General features: G+C 43.5%; 1 protein-coding gene across 2 annotated transcripts in view; it reads right to left on the bottom strand.

Annotated features, from left to right (window-relative positions):
• The window catches only part of APBB2 (amyloid beta precursor protein binding family B member 2), a 425,552-nt gene that overhangs the window by 310,570 nt on the left and 93,383 nt on the right, over window positions 1-21,599 (bottom strand). The window lies entirely within an intron of this gene.

The following is a 21,599-nucleotide window of genomic DNA, read 5'->3' as shown; positions in this document are numbered from 1 at the left end:
ACAGATTCTGAAATCCTTTTGGAACTGGAACCTGTGTGTTGTCTGGTCTTTGGCGTGAGTGAAATGAGCACCTAGGTTCTGCCCCTATTTGAGAATCTTAAACGTTTGGCCTTGCTTTTTTTTTTTTTTTTTGTCTATTCTAATGTCACAAGGAAGTTCTCTCCTTCCAAAAATATTAGCCAAGCCAATTCAACACTGCAGAAATTTCTATCTCAAAATGACAGGGCAGCAGACAAGAAAGATCATATTGAATATGTTTGGGAACAAGTCTCTCATAGTGCTGTCTGATTTTAAAAACTTACATTTGTAGTATTGAGAAATTTACATTTTAAAATGTTTGCAGAGTGTATAAATTATCTCAAAGAATAAGGGCTAGTTGCTTCTTTTCGTAATTTTTAGTTTTCCAGAAAGAATCTATCATAGGCACCCATCACAAATAACCAAAAAAGAATGATTATGAAGGGCGGCACCTGTGGCTCAAAGGAGTAGGGCACCAGCCCCATACGCCAGAGGTGGCTGGTTCAAACCCAGCCCCTACCGAAAACTGCAAAAAAAAAAAAAAAAGAATGATTATGAATAACTCAAATGGGCTCCCAACAAGTCTGTGGCTGATGACTAAGACAACACAGCAATTCGTAAAAAGCTTCACATAATAACTTTCCTTGTCATACTCTCAAGTAAAGAGGGTTTCCTATGAGAGCCAGCAGGGGGATAATTAATGTTCCCCAATGTTTTAAAGGCAGTTCTGGAACAAGGGATGCAGAAATTTACAGATTTATTAGAGTTTGTGGTCCCAGCTCTGCTATTTATGACCCAAAGCTTTCTGAGCTGACTATCTTAGCCTCTTTAAAATTCCATCATCTGGCAGCGCCTGTGGCTCAAAGGGGTAGGGCGCTGGTCCCATATGCCGGAGGTGGCGGGTTCAAACCCAGCCCCGGCCAAAAAAAAAAAAAAATATATATAAAATTCCATCATCTGTAAAGCCAGGATGATACTATCAGGCAATCTCAAGGGGTTGCCAACCTTGATATCAAATATGATATCATTATGGAAACTATAAAGTACTACGTATTCATTCCACAAATATTTACTACTAAGCTACTGGTGCAGCCAGACAATACCCAGAACTAGGAATAATAAGACTCAGCTCCTTAGGCTGGGCACATTGGCTCACGCCTGCAATCCCAGCACTCTGGGAGGCAGAGGCAGGTGGATCGCCTGAGCTCATGGGTTCGAGACCAGTCTGAGCAAGTGCAAGACCCTGTCTCTAAAAAATAGCAGAGTGCTGTGGTGGGCGCCTGTAGTCCCGGCTACTCAGGAGGCTGAGACAAGAGAATTGCTTGAGCCCAAGAGTTTGAGGTTGCTGTATGCTATGACGCCACAGCATTCTACTCAGGGCAACAAAACTGAGACTCTCTCTCCCCCCCACCCTCCAAAAAGACAGACTTAGCTCCTTACAGACAGAGTTAAGGAGCACTGTGGCCTGCGGGGAGGCACACTAGGCTATGGGACACACCTGACAAATAACAGGCATTTTTAAAGTGAAAGTGGGATTTTTAACTTTGGTCAATGGTTAACCTCATTCATTCGGGACACTTTTATTGAGAGATGACTTTGTGCCAAGTACTATTCTAGGTGGTGGAGATGTAGCACTAAACAAGGTTTCCACTTTAATGGGGCTGACATTTCAGTCATCCCTCCTCCATATGGAATGTGAAATACACCTACAAAATGTGGCTTCCGCTGCGATGTACTCTTTTTTTTTTAACCAAAGTATCCACACACAAACATTAAAAGGAATATTCTAATTGATCTTGATCTGTACCCAGTAAATATGTTACTTCTTATTTTCATCTCTAGACCACATCTTACAATATACCCAATAACCACCACTGTATGAAAGGCACTCCTAGGGCTGAGGGATGACAGTGTGTGTACCGGCCTGGAGCGAACACACCCCAGAGCTCCTTCTCCTCCAGGAACAGGAACACGTGCTGGAATCCCTTCTGGTTTAGAAGCATTTCCTGCAGTCATTTTTTTTAAAGGTTAAAAAAGGTTGAATTATTTATTTTAGAAACTAAACTCAAGTTCAATTTTAACATGTCAAAAGTCTACCTTAGCAAAGTTTCTTTTTTAAAAAAACTGCTTTATTTAATTAAAAAAAAAAAAAGCCCTGAAGATAGAACTAGTCGATCCTGCTATACAAAATTCAATACGGGCTGGAGAGGAAAGGATGGGGAAAGGGAGGGGAAAGAAGGGAAAAGAGAAAGGCAGGTACAGGAGTGAAGACCCACACACTAATCTCTAGGGCTAATAACCTGAAGACCCACATACCCAACAACTATCTAAGCCCCAAGGTTAGAAACACCGCATAGCAAGGACAAAGCAAATAGCCAGGTAAAAGTGACCAAGATGTTACTCAACTCCAGAGCAAGGGTTCCCAAACCTGGGGTTCCTACCTAAAATACAAAGCCCAAATACTCTGACATAGCAGGTCTTGTGTAGCATGTCTGGGAATCGGGTATTTTTTTTTTTAAAATGTTGGCAAATGACGCACAGCCATGGCTGAGAACCACTGATTTACTGTATTTATTTACTGGAAATAAGCACTGGAATATCTTTATTATAATAATGGACAACTGTTTCTGCTAAGTGCTTGTCCTTAATCCTCATATCCATCTTGAGGTGGGAGCCATTACTATGTCTGTTTTTAAATAGGGAAACTTGAGGTACAAAAAGGTCAAATGACCTGATGCCTGGTACACAGAACCAAGGGTCTAGGGCTCTTACCCAGATCTGCTCTGCATCACACTCTCTTAGCTTCTATGATCTGATGAACTTTAGTAAGCTAACGATCTCTCGATCTCTTTTCTACTTTATTCTAATGATTTTACATGACCACTCATCTTAATAACATACTCCCAGCATTAAAGTTTTCCAAACTTAAACCCCACACTTCGGTAATAACATTGCGTAATTTATGATGTGAAAATCATATGTTAAGCGTGGTCTACTTCGAGCATAGGGGAAGTCTTTGGTCAGCTCTGCAGTAATTTTAATTGCCTTCCGACTTCTGACCTCAGGGGAGAAAAATGCTCCATCAACATTAGATCTTTACTGAGGCTGGACACAGTAGAACCCCGCTCATTAGGAATTATGGCTGAGGCATCAACCCCTTTTCCTAACTTCATGCTTTTGTTAGGGTTACTCCTTCTGTCTTGACTACCCCGTCCTACTATTCGGATGTGCCAATTATTCATCCTTCAAAACCCAGCCCAAATATTACCTCCTCCATGAAGCCTTCCCAGATGCTAGAAGGCTCTAAGGTTTTCACTGCTTCTCCCATCACGTGTAGCAATCTGATTCAATAATACACAGTCCTGATCATGACAGTCTCTGCAACATCTTATCTCCTCACCCTTTGAGTCTCAGGTTGCCTCAGTTCCTTCTGGTTCTCCCCTAGCTCTCGGAAAACTCCTGAGCTGCTTTTTGGGTTCCTTTCTACCTGACCACTAGAACATTAAACAGTTAAATATCACCCTCCTAGCACTTGACCCAAACCTTCCGAGTGACGTCAACCACACCGCCAGGCTCAGGTCCGTATCTGTGCTGCCTGCTACAGTAGTTACTAGTCATGTGTACCTTGAAATGTGGCTTGTAAGACTTCAGAACTGAATTTCTTTTTTTTTTTTTTTTTTGTAGAGACAGAGTCTCACTCTATGGCCCTCGGTAGAGTGCCGTGGCCTCACACAGCTCACAGCAACCTCCAACTCCTGGGCTTAAGCGATTCTCTTGCCTCAGCCTCCTGAGCAGCTGGGACTACAGGCACCCACCACAACGCCCGGCTATTTTTTGGTTGCAGTTTGGCCGGGGCTGGGTTTGAACCCATCACCCTCGGTATATGGGGCCGGCGCCTTACCGACTGAGCCACAGGCGTCGCCCCAGAACTGAATTTCTAACTTTAATTTTAACTGATAAGATTTATGCTACATGCTTACCAATTTCTTCGTTCATCATCCCTTTTGCCACTCAGCCCTTCGCCCTACAATCTTCCTGAAGTATAGCCTTTAAAAAGTTTCTTCCTTTAATGGTAGTGAGATGGTATTGATTTGTATTTTCCTGATGACTGTACTCTATAATAAATTCTTCTGTCAAAATTAAAAAAAAAAAAAAACTGAAAAAAAAAAAAGTTTCCTCCTGAAGTATAGCCTTTAAAAGTTTCTTAGTAAAGGTCTGCTGTGGCAAAATCAGGTTCAGTGTTTCAGAAAAGCATATTTTGCTTTTTTCTTGAATAACAGTTTTGGTGTCATATAGTCAACACTATTTTCTTTCAGCATTTTGAAGATAATTTCACTTACTTCTAGCTTCCACTGTTGCTGTTGAGAAGTCAGCTATCTATCATTCCTTTTTAACAATCTGTCTTTTCTTTCTGAATGTTCTTAAGATCATCTTTTTTTTTTATTTTAGTATATTAAACTGCATTTACCCTTACGGGTATACGTTGTGGCTCCTTTATCCCCATAAACTACTTGGATTTAAGGAACACTGGTCATTTACGTCATTCATAAACGCCCTGTAGAAATTATCCATATTCTAGATCTTCAAATACTACTTACTTTCATTTATTTTTATTATTTTTCTGGAACTCTGAACAGATCTCATTGCAGCCTTTATATCCTTCAACTACCTTTCCGTGTTTTTCTTCTTTATGCTACTTCTGGTTATTTCTTCAAACTTTTTTTCTAGTTTATTAATTCCCTCTTTAGCTACTTCTAATCTAATTTATTTAGATTTTATTTTGACAGTTCTAACATTTTCCTTAGGTTTTATTTTCCAAATCTACCTGGTCAATTTTAATGTCATGCTATTTGCACTTACTTGTGGTTATATATTTTATATAAAACATTTCAAACATAGTTTATTTTATATTTTGTATGAGGTAATCCTAATATTTAAGTCCTAAGGGTCCTATTATTTTTTTACTTGTTTCTGCTGACTCTCACTCCTGGTGGCTTGTTTTCTGGTAGGACTAGAGAGATCTTTGATTCTGAAGTTCTATTTGGTTGATCGTAGGACAATTCTAAGAACTAAAGTGGGGATACCTTCCTCCACAATGGATTTGTTTGCATTTCCTTCCAGCAGAAGCCAAAGGGGACTATCTACCTAGAGTTACATCCGCTCCTATTACAGGTCCCAGGGAAACGCAGGCTCTTCCACCTCAACATCGACCAAGGCTCAGTGTCCAACCATAGTGGTGATACTATAGGTTGAGCCTTCCTTATCCAAATGCTTGGGACCAGAGATGTTTTAGATTTCAAATTTTGTTCCAATTTTGGTATATTTGCAGAATGCGCACTGGTCGACCATTCCTAACCTGAAAATCTGAAATCTAAAACCTCCAATGATCATTTTTTCCTTTGAGTATGTGTCAGAGCTCAAAAAGTTTTGAATTTTAGAGCATTTTGAACTTTGGATTTTCAGGTTAGGGATGTTTAACCTATAGCATTTGCTCTTGAGGCAACCTATCTTTTGTATTTACTTATACAGAAAGCCCCTGGCTTCAGTTGTACCTTACCCTTTGATGGGTGGTTGACCTAATTGAAGTGAACAGCTTTGGAGTCTAGCATCATCCTGGGAACATAAGCAGTATCAGTCTCGAACTAATCATCTTCCCCTAAAACCTACTTTTCCTCCATTGTTCCGCATGTTGCTAAATGGCACCATTCACTCTCACCCAAGTCTGCAACCCCAAATTAGGGGCACCAATGACCCCTCTCTTTTCCTCCACTACCCTACAACCTTCAGCATGAAGTCCTAACATCTAGCTTAACCAAACGTGGGTCTGCATTCATGGTTCTGAGCTTGGCACCTACTAGTACAACTTTAATCATTAAGGCCAAATAAAAATAAATGTAGCAGAATTAAAACCTAAATCCTGCATTCCTGCTGAAAGAGGGCACTTTACATGGATGAAGCTCACAAGACAGGGACGCAAAAGAAGGTCCGAGTTTCACAAGGATCTCAGAAGAACTGGCCCACTGGCTGTCAGAAACATCATATTTTCAAGGCGAGGTTTTAACTTTAGTCAAAATTACCCATCAGGATAAATTAATACTAATTTGAATTTTATTGGTCTTATAGTTTTGTTTGAATTTGTTCTATAAATTTGTCATTGTTTTATGGTTAAGTAAGAGCTGGAAGAATAAGGAGTTCATGCCTCGTTTTATGTTCAGGCATACTGAAGCTACTTCACGATAAAAACAGTTATTACCGGGGATGTTAGTAATTTATGGGCCTTCTTATTTAAAGGAATAACTTCTGAGATTTAAGAAACAATGGTGTATATATACTTTGCCACCTTTGATACATTCATCATTCTCTCCATAAACGAATAGAATAAAGAAATATAGAACATGATAGTGCAAATAAGAAATCATCTGCCGGGCGGCGCCTGTGGCTCAGTGAGCAGGGTGCCGGCCCCATATGCCGAGGGTGGAGGGTTCAAACCCAGCCCCGGCCAAACTGCAACAAAAAAATAGCCAGGCATTGTGGCGGCACCTGTAGTCCCAGCTACTCAGGAGGCTGAGGCAAGAGAATCTCCTAAGCCCAGGAGTTGGAGGTTGCTGTGAGCTGTGTGACGCCACGGCACTCTACTCAAGGGCGGTACGGTGAGACTCTGTCTCTATGAAAAAAAAAAAAAAAGAAAAGAAATCATCTGCCAACTCCAATTTCTCCCCAGTCCTCCAGCTGTTCCAATCATGGCATTACAGATTCATTGTTAGAGGGAGCATGCTTTGTGTCTTTCCTCCAAAAGAGACAGGTTTCTAATATGTAAAATGACTGCCATCACCCACTTCTACTTAAGTTATTACAAAATAACACAAATGTACCTGGCAACGGTGTGTGTCAAACCAGGGGTAGGACAGACCTTGTCTTTAGGAAATTCAATCCTGGTCAGGTTTCAAAAACTGGGAATTTAGGGAAGCAAAGCATCATTTTTCTGAATAAATACAAGAAAACTACCCATTATTTATTTTTATTTTTTATGGGCTGTAGTGCTCCATAGACTTCTTTTTAAAAGTCCTGCTACCAAGATAAAACTTTTTCTCTCCAACATACTTGTCCGTGAGTCAGCATCTTGTATTTCTCTTCTCTCAGGGTCCAACTCAATCGGAATAAGAAGGGAGGATGTGGCCATGTCCACATCTTTCCCTAAAATAGGTAGGATTACCTTGAAAATGGGATTTCGAGTCTGCAGCTCTTATGTAAGGACCATGGAAATTTGCTAAGAACTGGCAGCTTCTTTCTCCACCGACCCTGTGTTGTTTTTGTACATCCTGGCCCAATCCAGATGGGCATGGACTCTGCACTCGGGCTGCGTGAGTGCGAAGCCTGGCCACATCCCAGCCCAGCTGTGTGACCTTGGACCATCATGTAGGAGGGACATAATCATATCACCTAAGCCTACCTTGGAGGGCTGCTATGAGAACTGAATGAGTTAATGTATGGGAAAGTACCCAACCTGGCCTTTATTACTACTGTGAAAACAACAGAGGAGCATCCCGGGGCCTAGAGTCACTGAGCAGACTGGCAGAGACCACCAGTTCTCCCCAGTCTAGTCACCCAATTCTGATTCATTTCACTCATTTTAAATCATTAAGTAGTATGAACAATTTAAAAATGAATTTAAAATTAATGAGTTTGGCCATCATTCAACTTCTTTTTTAAGTAAAATGATATTCTGCTGATAATATTTGAGGCTATCCACAGTATATGAAATGCAAACTCTTGTTTGAAATCTAATGAAAGTTTCTGAAATTCTTGAAACCTAATTTCAGGATTCTTACTTGGGAGGGCTGTTTTTTGTTTTGTTTTTTAAGTACATTACCTCAGTCAAAATGAGATTAACTTCTGATTCAAAGAGACAAACCACAGGTAACTCTAATCCAGCTAGTCTCAAATTCAGATTCTCATGGGGGAGACAAGGAAGTGCACCTTTAACAAACACAGTCACCTAAAATGCTGATGGTCTCAAGGCCACTTGATGAGAGACACTAACCTATGTGATGTTTCTAAAGATAAAACACAAATTTTTCTACAATTTCTTTCCTATCTTCAAGAAAGGAAGGAGGAAAAAGGAGGAGTAGAGAGAAAATCCAGAACACACACTAGCCAGACAGACTGCACCATCAGGAACGGTGTTGCCTTCAAACATGTAGGAAAGTGGCTTGAATAGAACATTCCCGAACTCTAGCCTAATAAATTATGCTGAGAGGTGCTGTTAAGAATTTTTAAAACCAACTCAACACAGAAATGGATCTATCACCCAACAAAGAGGTGAACTAAAGTCACAGACTTGTCTGGAGTTTGGCAGATTCCAGGCCCTCAAGAAATATTTGTTTAATTAAGAAGCAACTCCAGCTCTAGCTAGGAAATCTATTAAACAACAGGAGAGAAATCATCATTAATACAATCACATCTTACTTCCCCCCGTGTTTGTTTCCTCAGGGCATCTATAATGGTTGGGTTGGAAATGAAACCATAAGTATTATAACAACAACATTTGTTCATGTATTTAAGTAGTTCATAAATTGATGGATATGGCTTTATTGTTTTCAGACTTAAAGAAAAATCTAAAGTCTGCAAAATTACCTTATCCACTAATCAATATTTGCAAGCAAATATCCCTACCTAGAAAAGATAGGTAAGGGAAAAGGAAAAAGGGGGGGAAATAAGAGGTGTACAAAATCAAGTATAAAAAAGTCAGAAGATAAATGCAGCTAAAAATACAATTGCTACTTCATGGTCCAGATACTGTAATATGTTATTTTTAACATAAAAGGGGGAAAAAATCCCCAGTAGACTTCTTCAAAAGAAGTTGAGCGCTCCTAAGGACACTGGGGGAAGAGGACTCTCCATGTTTTCTATTTATCAATCACAAGTCCACCTTCATCCATCCATCCATCCATCCATCCATCCATCCATCCCTCTTCTTTCATTTCCACCATTCACAGTATTACATATTATTTATTTTATTCCAAAGAAAATGCTCATGGTCCATTAGGGGGAAAAAAACATTTATTTTCAAATTTCTATCCCCTGTGAAGCTGAGTATACACCCATTTTCTTTTATAGAAGACTGAGCACTATTACAGAAAGTTCATGGACTTAAGAGCCTGAGAAAAATGGGTTCAAATCCTGAGTGCATGCTTGAGTATCTGCGTGACCTTGGGACTCCTCATTTAACTTCCTGAGTCAGTTTCCTCCTCTGTACCACAGGGAACATAATAGCCACTTCCCAGATTGTGTAGGGATTGGGGATAAAGCGTGAGGAAGCACTCAGTACAGTGCGTGGCCCTAGCAAGGGGTCATTTTTATTGTTTTGCACACCTGCTGCATTTCCCTGAAGGTGCCACAATTTCCCGGTTTGGGCATGTCAGTCTAAAGCAAATCTTCCCCAGACCATTTTATATTCTGTTCAGGCTGCAAAGAGCTTCCCCATGAAAACGCTCCTCCAAAGACCATCTACCACTAGGCTTGTTCAAACGGACAGGCCCTTGGGAGCAAAGAACTCTTAGTCTACCATTGAGTTATAAGAGAAGAAGTCAAAGAAATCACCTCCCAAATTCTCACCCCTGGAGGAGGCTAATCCCAAATACTTTATCCACAGGTGAGAAGAGAGGAAGGAACAGATGTGAGAGGTGGGACTGTAAATCTGCTTCATTCTCCCCACCCACCCATCAGGACACACAGTGCCTGGGTTGGAGGAATCCTCCTGAAATCTGGATTGGGCCAGGATATACCAAAACAGCAGAGAGTCAGTGGAGAAAGAAGCTGCCAGCTCTTACCAAATTTGCATGGTCCTTACATAAGAGCTACAGACTCCAAATCCCATTTTCAAGGTAATCCGACATGAAATTAAAGAGGCAGAGATCAACAGGGGTGAGGGCATGGACTCTGCACTCAGGCCGCGTGAGTGCGAAGCCTGGCCACATCCCAGCCCAGCTGTGTGACCTTGGACCATCAAGTAGGAGGGACATAATCATATCACCTAAGCCTACCTTGGAGGGCTGCTATGAGTCCTAAATGAGTTAATATATGGGAAAGTACCCAACCTGGCTATTATTATTACTGTGAAAACAAGCCATCCACTGTCACTGATGACAAGAGTGTACCCGCTCCTCAGAAAAGGACTCCTATATCCCAAAGGGGCTGTGCCGAAACTGAAGTTCTATCAGTTGAATCACATTTTAGACACACTAAGATTAGTCATCCTGATCTGTTGAAAGCAGTGGCTGTAAGCTAGAATGGCATCAGGAACAGAAAGGTGCATGTCTGGGCAGCAGGTCTGGAGCCCAGATGTGTTATTTGGACAAAGCAGTGTCACTCCAATGCCTACCAGAGGTGAGAAACCCTGGCTGAAAGCAAGTTTCAACTCTGCAAGACAAGCCTTCCCAGGGGTAGGGAAAGTTCAGGGGTGTTTAAAGTGTATTGATATCCACAAAAATGCCTCTATAACCTGTCTGCAGCTGCCTGAAATTAACAGGAGTTTTCTATGGCACAAACCAGAATACCTTTTAAACTAGAAAAGGAACTAACATTGGTGGGGCATCCTTATACATGGCATCCTCAAGGTCATCTATGGCACAGGTAGGGACACTGAGAAGAGAGGTTCCTAGAGGAGTGAAATCCCACACTGCCTCGGGTCTATACCTGGAGACCCCACACCGCCTTGGGTCTACACCCGGAGACCCCACGCCGCCTCTGGTCTACACCCGGAGACCCCATGCCGCCTCTGGTCTACACCTGGAGACCCCACGCCGCCTCTGGTCTATACCTGGAGACCCCACACCGCCTCGGGTCTACACCTGGAGACCCCACGCCACCTCAGGTCTATATCTGGAGACCCCACACCGCCTCGGGTCTACACCTGGAGACCCCACGCTGCCTCTGCTCTATACCTGGAGACCCCATGCCGCCTCTGGTCTATACCTGGAGACCCCACGCCACCTCTGGTCTATACCTGGAGACCCCACGCCACCTCTGGTCTACACCTGGAGACCCCATGCCGCCTCTGGTCTACACCTGGAGACCCCACGCCGCCTCTGCTATACCTGGAGACCCCCACACTGCCTCTGATCTATACCTGGAGACCCCACGCCACCTCGGGTCTATACCTGGAGACCCCACACTGCCTCTGATCTATACCTGGAGACCCCACGCCACCTCTGGTCTATACCTGGAGACCCCACACTGCCTCTGATCTATACCTGGAGACCCCACGCCGCCTCGAGTCTACACCTGGAGACCCCACGCCACCTCTGGTCTATACCTGGAGACCCCACACTGCCTCTGATCTATACCTGGAGACCCCACGCCGCCTCGAGTCTACACCTGGAGACCCCACGCCACCTCTGGTCTATACCTGGAGACCCCACACTGCCTCTGATCTATACCTGGAGACCCCACGCCACCTCTGGTCTATACCTGGAGACCCCACACTGCCTCTGATCTATACCTGGAGACCCCACGCCACCTCTGGTCTACACCTGGAGACCCCACACTGCCTCTGATCTATACCTGGAGACCCCACGCCGCCTCGGGTCTACACCTGGAGACCCCACGCCGCCTCGGGTCTACACCTGGAGACCCCACGCCACCTCTGGTCTATACCTGGAGACCCCACACCACCTCGGGTCTATACCTGGGCTCAAGAACCTTGGAGACAGCTCCACGTCAAGGACAATGAAACTGGACTAGAGGGGGAACTTCACACACACCCCACCCCATCCTCAGGTCTTCCCAGGCTGTGCTGAACCAGGATCCTTGCCGCCTCCTCCTCTTCTTCCTCCTTTTGGGATAAGTCTCAAACTCACCAGGCCTTAATGCTACATCTGCACAACAGAAATATACTAGCCTTAAATCAACCCTCTCCCCTCTAATAGGCAAAAGGAAGAGAAAGGAACAAATGAATGAGTACAAAGTCAGTTAAAGTGGAGAGAGGGGCCCAATCGACCCCAAAAGAGCTGCTTTACTTTGAAGCACAAATAAGACGACAACATCCACAGTCCCATCAGGGAAGATGTCCCCAGCCTAATGGGTGCCAAGGTGACAGCCTCACAGAGAGGGGCCCCGTCATTCCTGTTTTATGGGTGAGAAAACTGAAGTGGAAAAACATAAAAATAACTTGTCCAAAGACCCACAGTTAGTGAATGGAAATTCAAACCCAGGATTACATCTCACCTTTTCAACTCTTAAACTAGTATGTTATCTTGTCTAGAATATCACTATGTAATCTGCCAAGTCTGATAGAGATGTTACTTTTCTTAGTAGGAAAATTGTCATGAACCATAAAGTGCCTTAAAGCTGCAGAAAAAGCAAACGGATGTGGATGATCTATAAATTGGAGTTTCATCCCTGGAATAAATAAGAGAGGCTTGTAAAACTATTTTTAGCTTAATGAACAGAAAATAAACAGAAGCATCCAAAGAAAATGAAAGCAATCCAGAAACAACATTTAGAAGGGAAGCAATAGGCTTAAGGGCAAAGAAAAAAAAAGAAAAAGGTGGGTGGGGAATCACAGGATGCCGCTTTGTGGGTCCTGGAGAAACAGTGTTACTGGGAAATTTTCAAGGATGTCAAGCAAGGCCAGGGAGGTGATTCACACAACAGTAATGTGATGAGCCAGGGCCTGGGACAAGCCGGGTGTAAGGAGCGGGTAGGGGCTTCCCAGGTGCTGCCGGCCTGGCCTCTGGCCCCAACAGGGAGGACAAGGGCCTGAGATCACCGAGCCTCAAAGAGGAAATGACAGAAGCCCAGCTGCTTATGAAGTGATTAGTCAGGAGGAACGCTATGCGCACTCCCATTTCCCCTTCTTGCAAATGCTAGAGCATCACCAGACATTCCTTCCCAACAGAGGGGATGCTTTTTGAAATATTAGATCAGACAGAGAAAATGTTTCTCTCCAGAACACACTCTGGTTAGCAAGTAGGGCACCAAAGGAGACGTCAGGGAACTAAATGTCGCAGCAGAAATACCCAGCAATTAGGGGCCCGGGTTCAGGATGTGACTCCCGCAGAAATACCCTGGGTCAGACACCTGGGACAAATCCCACAGTGACTCAGCCTGGCAGCATCCTGGAGAAGGTGCTGGGGGGAGGACAACCTCTAAGAGGAGACGTTCTCATGACTCACTCCCTTCCCGGGTCGCCCTGGTGTCCCTGTCACACTGCACCAATCCTCCAACCAGCGTAGGCACCGAAAGGGAAGAAGGAATGAAGAAACCAAGGATGACAAATGTGCTGCCACCTCAACAGTCTTCCCCAGAATTGGGAATCCTGAACACACACAAAACCAGAGAGCCGGAGGAAATAGCTCCCACCTTTTATTGTGCTATTACTGTGTGCCACAGTTTAAAGCACTTCACATGTACTATTTCACTTAATCCTCACACAGCCCCATGAAGGAAGGAGGTAATAAGTCATCGTCCAAGGGACACAGCTTGTGGTTAGGCTGGGATCTGAATTCTGACCTCTTAATCACTACGCATGCAGGATTGACTGTGGCCATGAGACTTCCCAGTTAATCACGAAGCCAAGTTTCTTTGCTTTGGACTCAAATTCTAACTGATGATCTGAATTATGGAGTGCTGCAAGCTTCCCTGGGGAAGACAAGGTGACAAATTGGAAGTCACCAACGAGCTGGCAAATAAACAGCTGGAGTAAAACCATGACCTCCAGACACACGGCTCCTTGGTGCTAGACTCTTTCTCCCCAGGCCAGGCCCACAGTCTCTCTCAAAAGTACAGCACACCAGGGAACCACCGACAATGAGGACCCCACCCAGGCAACTCCTTATTTACTCAGGAGCCTTAGTGAGGCCCAGAAATGTTGAATAAGGGGCTCTGAGGCACACAGGTCATTAGAGAGAGCCAGGGCTACAGTCTGAACCTCCCAGATACCAGTTTAAAGTTCTTTCAATTTTTCAGAAACATGACCCAGGTCCAATCCCTGATTTTATATTTTACCTTTTATTATACAAACTTTAAAACACACATAAAAGTAGAAAGAATGAATGAACCCCCTCCACCCATCATCTAGCTTCAATAATTATCAACTCACAGCAAATCTGGTTTTCTCTGCATACCCAACGACTCCCCCTGCCTCCCCTCCAGGTTGTTTTGAAGTAAATCCCTGGCATCACATCCTTTCCGGGTGTCAAGGTTCGTTTAATCAGAATCCACATGAAGTCTACACATAGGAAATGGATAATACAGCTCTTAAAATCTCCTTTAATCTCTAGGTGTCCTATTCATCCAGCTCTCTTTGGCCTCTTTTTTTTTAACCATTTATTCATTGACAAAATCAGGTCAATTGTCCTATAGGACAAAGTTGGGATTTTTGTGAGCTTTCTTTTTGTCTTTACCAGGTACTATATTGTACCTTGCAGAAAGGAAGCATGCTTGGGCTCAGCCAGACGCCTTCTTTCTCCCTCTTTCTCTCTCTCTCTCCTTCTACACCCATACATACATACATATATATATACACACTTATTATAAAACGTTTTATTTTATAAAAGTTATTAAAAAATGAATTCCATTCAACAAATGTCAACTCAGTATCAGTAAAGGTGAGGTGCATGGAGTAACAGGTGACGAGATCTCATCCTTATCTCTGGGAAGACACAACCCAATAAGGGGTTATAATTAACATTATAAATTCTATAATGTTAATTCAAAGAAGACAAAGGAGAACTCAGAAGACTCTGGAAAAATTTCTAGGAAGAGGTAGGACCTAAGCTAGACTTCGAAAACGCTGGTTTAGGTCCACATACAACAGTGTGCAACAATTCTAAAGGGAACAGCATAGGTAATGTTTACCAGGACGCCATGTTTCTGCATATTTAACACTGACAGCAGCACTGGTAGGTAAAAGATTTTGTGGGAAAAGAAGATGGCAAGGAAAGACTGAATATGGCCAGGCATGGTGGCTCACACCTGTAATCCAAGCACTGTCGGAGGCTGAAGCGGGTGGACTGCCCTGAGCTCAGAGGTTCGAGACCAACCTGAGCCAGGGTGAGACCCCAGTCTCTACAAAAAAAAAGCCGGGTGTTGTGGCAGGCTGCGCCTGTAATCCCAGCTATTTGGGAGGCTGAGGCAAGAGAATTGCTTTAGCCCAAGAGTTGGAGGTTGCTGTGAGCTGTGACGCCACAGCACTCTACCAAGGGCCACAAAGTGAGACTCTGTCTCAATAAAAAAATAATAAAGAAAGAAAAAAATTATAAAAAAAAAAAAAACTTCAAACTAAGACAATTGAAAGCAAAATTAAAAAAAAAAAAGAAAGAAAGAAAGACTGAGTATGTGCAGAGGGATTTAAGAATCACCCAGCAGGACTGAACAGAGCGTTTGCGGCGGGTCTGCGGTACAGAGCGTTTGCAGCAGCTCTGAGAAGGTACCGCAGCGGGGAGATCCAGTCTGGATTTCAATAGTCCAGCTGATGGGTCCCTGAACTAGGTCAACCAGGTGACCAAAGACAGAAGGAAATGACACAGTTTGTCAAGGAAAGCCTGGGCCAGAAGGTGGGAAGAGTAAAAGACACTGAAAAAAAGGAGATGATTTTCATGAGGAAAAGGGAAATTATTTCCATAGTACCTCAAAAAAAAATACATGCCTTTCATATTATGAGCAAATATCAGTACAAAATTCTTGCTGATTGTTGGCGATGGGTATCCTGGACCATAGATTCTAGAGAACATGGGACCAATCCACGCTCTTCAATATGGGCATAAATTTTACTTTCCTGAGACTCTCCATACTATGGACATGGGAATCTAAGACAAAACTGTATTTTCTACATCAATTTTTTTTTCTTTAAAAAGAAAAGATATTCAAGCCTGAAAAATCTGAGACCACCTTTACACTGTAACATCTCAAGTACCATAATTTCATAGCTTTGTATTAAATACAGATAAAACATGAACATTCTCGGCTCGGTGCTGTAGCACAGTGGTTATGGCACCAGCCACATACACCAAAGGTGGTGGGTTCAAACCCGGCCCGGGCCAGCTAAACAACGACAACGGCAACAAAAAATAGCCAGGCATTGTGGCAGGCACCTATTGTCCAGCTACTTTGGAGGCTGAGGCAAGAGAATTGCTTCAGCCCAAGAGTTTGAGGTTGGTGTGAGCTGTGATGCCATGGCACTCTATACCAAGGGTGACATAGTTGAGACTCTGTCTCAAAAAAAAAAAAAAAAAATATATATATATATATAAACATTCTCTAATGTTTCAAAAACAAGGAACATAGGAAGAAGAATATTGATTCTAAGGAAAAGTATACAAGGGATACCTATCTATAAGGTATACAAGTTGAGTATCTCTTATCTGAAATGCTTGAGACCAGATTTCAGAGTCAGCTGGATTTTGGAATATTTGCATATATGTAATGAGATATCTTGGAGATGGGACCCAAATCCAAATACGAAATTTGGCCGGGCATGGCATTATAGGATCACATCTATAATCCTAGCACTCCGGGAGGCCAAGGCAAGTGGATTGCCTGGGCTCACAAGTTCAAGACCTGTGTGAGCCAGAACAAGACCTGGTTTCTAAAAACTAGCTGGGCGTTGTGTTGAGCACCCATAGTCCCAGCTATTTGGGAGGATGAAACAAGAGGATCATTTGAGCCCAAGAGTTTGAGGTTGCTGTGAGCTGTAATGCCACAGCATTCTACTAGGGGCAATGAAGTGAGACTCTGAAAAAAAAAAAAAAAAAGAAAGAAAGAAAGAAAAAGAAATTCATTTATGTTGCTGGGTGGCACCTGTGGCTCAGTGAGTAGGATGCTGGTCATATACTGAGGGTGGCAGGTTCAAACCTGGCCCCGGCCAAACTGCAACAAAAATGTAGCCAGGCATCATGGCGGGCGCCTGTAGTCCTAGCTACTTGGGAGGCTGAGGCAAGAGAATCACCTAAGCCCAAGAGCTGGAGGTTGCTGTGAGCTGTGATGCCACAGTACTGTACTGAGGGCGACAGTCAGACACTGTCTCTAAAAAAAAAAAAAAGAAAAAGAAATTCATTAATGTTTCACCTACACCTTATCCACATAGCTTGAAGATACTTTTATATAATATTTTAATAATTTTGTGCATGAAACAAAGTTTGGACTGCAACCTTTCACATGAGTGAAGTCAGGCGTGGAATTTTCAGCAGCCACAGGTTGAAGGGCCGGGTCCCACACAGCTGCCCTCATTCAAACACCAGACGTACCCAGGTTACCTCCACTTCTGTCTGACTTGTCTACAAACACTTACCTGGCTTGCCCAACATTACACAGCCCGAAAATAGCATGCCTGGGGTTCTTCGGATTCCAAATCTCAAACTATCTCCTACATGTGTGTCTCGCAGACAACTCAGATGGCCAAATAAAATATAAATTAATCGATATTTTTACAGGGGAAGCGTTAGAGAGTCAATGGTCTAGGAAAATGATTAATTACACTGATGGTGAAACTTTTTGCAAACACAGGGTGTCCAAAAAGTTCGTGTGCAACTATTTAAAATTGCCCACCAGGGTGGTGCCTGTGGCTCAGTCGGTAAGGTGCCGGCCCCATATACTGAGGGTGACGGGTTCAAGCCCGGCCCCAGCCAAACTGCAACCAAAAAATAGCTGGGCATTGTGGCGGGTGCCTGTGGTCTCAGCTACTCGGGAGGCTGAGGCAAGAGAATCGCTTAAGCCCAGGAGCTGGAGGTTGCTGTGAGCTGTGTGAGGCCACGGCACTCTACCGAGGGCCATAAGGTGAGACTCTGTCTCTACAAAAAAAAAAAAAATTGCCCACCAACTTTTCTGGCCACCCTGTACCGTCTTAAAGTCCTTTGAAAAATAAAAGTGAAAAGTGAACGTGAAATCCAGAATTACTTGAAGAAGGTGGACTCTGTTAAACTTAATATGTATTTCAATACCTGGATTCAATGTAGCCCTTGAAAACATGGCCATGTTTGAAGAGATCACCTAGGATAGTGGTGCTGAACCTTCCTAATGCCACAGACCTTTAATACAGTCCAAAAGGGTCACGACCCACAGGTTGAGAACTGCTGACCTAGGAACATTCCTAATTGTTGGGGGTTCCCACATAAGCATCCCCCATTCAATAACTCAGGAAAACACTTTGACTCATGTTTATTTGCACATACACAAAGGTGTGCCATAAAGAATACAACTCAAGAGGCTTGCCACCTGTAGCTCAAGCGACTAAAGCACCAGCCACATACACCTCGAATCCAGAGCTAGTGGGTTCGAATCCAGGGCTAGTGGGTTCGAATCCAGAGCTAGTGGGTTCAAATCCATCCCAAGCCTGCCAAACAATAACAACTACAATCCCCAAACTAGCCGGGCGTTGTGGTGGGTGCCTGTAGTCTCAGCTACTTGGGAGGCTGAGGCAAGAGAATCACTTAAGCCCAGGAGTTGGAGGTTGCTGTGAGCTATGACACCACGGCCCTCTACCCAGGGCGACAGCTTGAGGCTCTGTCTCAAGAAAATAAATAAATAAATAAATAAAAAGAATACAACTCAAGAACAGCCAAATGAAGACAGGCGCAGAGGAGGCGACAGGGACACACACACAGTTTCCACCCTCTTCCAGCATGCCACCTCCCCACCTCCTTATGTGTAAACCAGGCCGGAAGCTCTCCAAACCCTACTGTTTAGGGAGTTTTCATGGAGGTTCCATAATGTAGGCATGATTGATTAAATCATGAATCCCTCTCATCACTGGAGGTCTGGAAAGGGGTAAAAGTTCCATTCCTCTAATCATAATTTGGTGGGGTAAGCAGTGGGCAACCTGAAGCTATCTAGTCCCCCTACCCCTAGGAGTCACCTCATTAGCATATGAAAGACACTCTCGTCACTCAGGGGACTGCCAAGGGTTTTAGAACCTCTGTGCCAGGAACCTGGGACAAAAACCAAATGTTTACTTTTTCTTATACCACAGCCTAAATGTAAAGTGTAATGTAACCATACAAGGGACGGGGGCCCTTCCCCTTAGCCAGGCAGCCAGCTGATACCCCTTTGTTGCTTAACCCTGATTACGCTGAATTTTCTGCCATTTACAATTGAAACTATTCCACTTGGTATAGAAAAATAAAAAGGAAGTAGCAACCCAAAGTAAGATGAGGAAGAAGAGAAAGAGGGAGGTTAGATACAGCACCAGCCGAGTGTAGAGAATTCCAATCGCTACCTAAAACTGCTAAAATCAAACTGGAGAGAAAAAATCCATTCACAGTCATATAATCAGATAAAGACTTTTCACAGCCTGCAATTAAATGACCACCTTGAAGGATTTCCTTCCTTTAAACAATGAACCGATCAAACACATTTCATAGTTTCACCCGTCTCAGCAACTGCCAATTCCGAGGCAGATGAATTCTCTTCAAGTAAATGTCACACACAGTGGGTAGTGATTTCATTTTCCGAAATTGTTGTCAAAGCTTTGCATACTAAAGCTTCCAAAAAGGAAAATTGGAAAAATGACAATTTGGAGGTGGGAAAGAAACATGAGTGATTTCAAAGCAGCAGCCTGCAATATGGTAAAATCTCTTTCCTACACTGCCTTCATCAAACATTCTCCAAGCTGTAATCATTTCAACCACTGGCTTGCACTATTTATGCTAAAATTTAGCTGATTTATTTTTATACTATTTTACCAGAGTGAAGAGCCAAAAACTACTAAAAAAAAAAAAAAAAGGAAATAAAATATTACAAGAGTTTTAAAAAAAAGTAAAGGCAAGAACTAGAAATGGGAAGAGTTAGGAAACGAAGAATGAACTTTGTTAAGAAAAATCTTGGCTTGGTGCCCGTAGCACAGTGGTTATGGCGCCAGCCAGGTACACCGAGGCTGGAGGGTTCGAACCCAGCCTGGGCCAGCTAAACAATGACAACTGCAACAAAATATAGCCAGGCGTTGTGGCAGGAGCCAGTTGTCCCAGCTACTTGGGAGGCTGAGGCAAGAGAATCGCTTAAGCCCAAAAGTTTGAGGTTGCCGTGAGCTGTGACGCCACATCACTCTACTGAGGGCGGCATAGTGAGACTCTGTCTCAAAAAAAAAAAAGAAAGAAAGAAAAGAAAAATCTTGACTAATTTCATTTCTATTAACCTAAGATGATCCTAAAACAGAATGAGGTTACTCTAAATTCAAATTCCATGTATAACAGATAAGGTAAGTTGATCATGGGGGGTAAATACCCCCTTTCAAAAGCCAATTCAAGGCCAGCACCTGTGGCTCAGTGGGTAGGGCACCGGCCCCATATACTGAGGGTGGCAGGTTTGAACCCAGCCCGGCCAAACTGCAACAAAAAAATAGCTGGGCGGCACCTATAGTCCTAGCTACTTGGGAGGTTGAGGCAAGAGACTCGCCTAAGCCCAAGAGCTGCAGGTTGCTGTGAGCTGTGACGCTACAGCACTCTACCAAGGGCGACAGAATGAGACTCTGTCTCTCTTTTTTTTTTTTTTGAGACAGACCCTCAAGCTGTCACCCTGGGTAGAGTACCGTGGCATCACAGCTCACAGCAACCTCCAACTCCTGAGCTCAAGCGATTCTCCTGCCTCTGCTTCCCAAGTAGCTGGGACTACAGGTGCCTGCCACAACGCCCGGCTATTTTTTGGTTGCAGCCGGCATTGCTGTTTGGCGGGCTTGGGCTGGATTCGAACCTGCCAGCTCAGGTGTATGTGGCTGGCACCTTAGCCGCTTGAGCCACAGGTGCCAAGCCAAGACTGTCTCTTAGGGGAAAAAAAAAAAAAAATCAATTCAAGGCCAGGTAACTCCCAAATCTTATCAAGATGATACAGTCTCTGATAAGTGAGGCTTTAGGACAAGTAAAGCCATCTAAAGTTTTCCTAGCTGGGGTCCAAGGACATTTTCCCCAGTGGAAAATCTAAGATTTAGGAACTTTCTACAGTATAATCTCCACAGCTGAGAACAGTACAATACCATCTCCACTTACCTACACAGACCCCTCCCTACCTTGACCAATTTTCACGGACCAGACATGCGCCACATGTACAGATCAGTACAGCAGGCCTCGTTCCTTATGTGGACCACCCCTGTGTGTTGACCAGTTTGTTGCAGTCCCTTGGGTGGTCAACTTACAGAGGTTCTAATGCATTTCTTTTTTTGTTTTCATGATGAGTTAGAAAATTAATATATAATTATTAGTAGATGTATAATAAATACAGGGATAGCCCAGGCTCCCTAGAAGGCAACCTCACTCTAACCAGCTCATCTCAATTCCCACATTTGCCTTCCTGAGCACACTGGCCCCAAGATCACTTAAAACTAGAGGTCTCACTTTAGCACTTCTCAGGCTATGGTGCTTCCAAACACAGTCTCAGGGGTGAACATTAGCTCGAGTTTAAGAAATTTGGGCTTTGTTAACTGTATCACACCCGTATGTCGGGAAAAACAAGTAAATTATGGTTACAAACAGAGAAAGGTGATCCATATGCCCTGAGAAGCACACACGACTTCCATAAGATGCTTACTATGTCGTGTTCTTAGCAAAAACACATAACTGTTATTCATTCAGGAGGAAACAATCCAAAAATTCGAA

This window comes from Nycticebus coucang, chromosome 23, assembly GCF_027406575.1.
Source record: "Nycticebus coucang isolate mNycCou1 chromosome 23, mNycCou1.pri, whole genome shotgun sequence".
Taxonomy (NCBI): Eukaryota; Metazoa; Chordata; class Mammalia; order Primates; family Lorisidae; genus Nycticebus; species Nycticebus coucang.
Note: the sequence above shows the minus strand (reverse complement) of the source record. Positions and strands in the feature narration are given on the sequence as shown.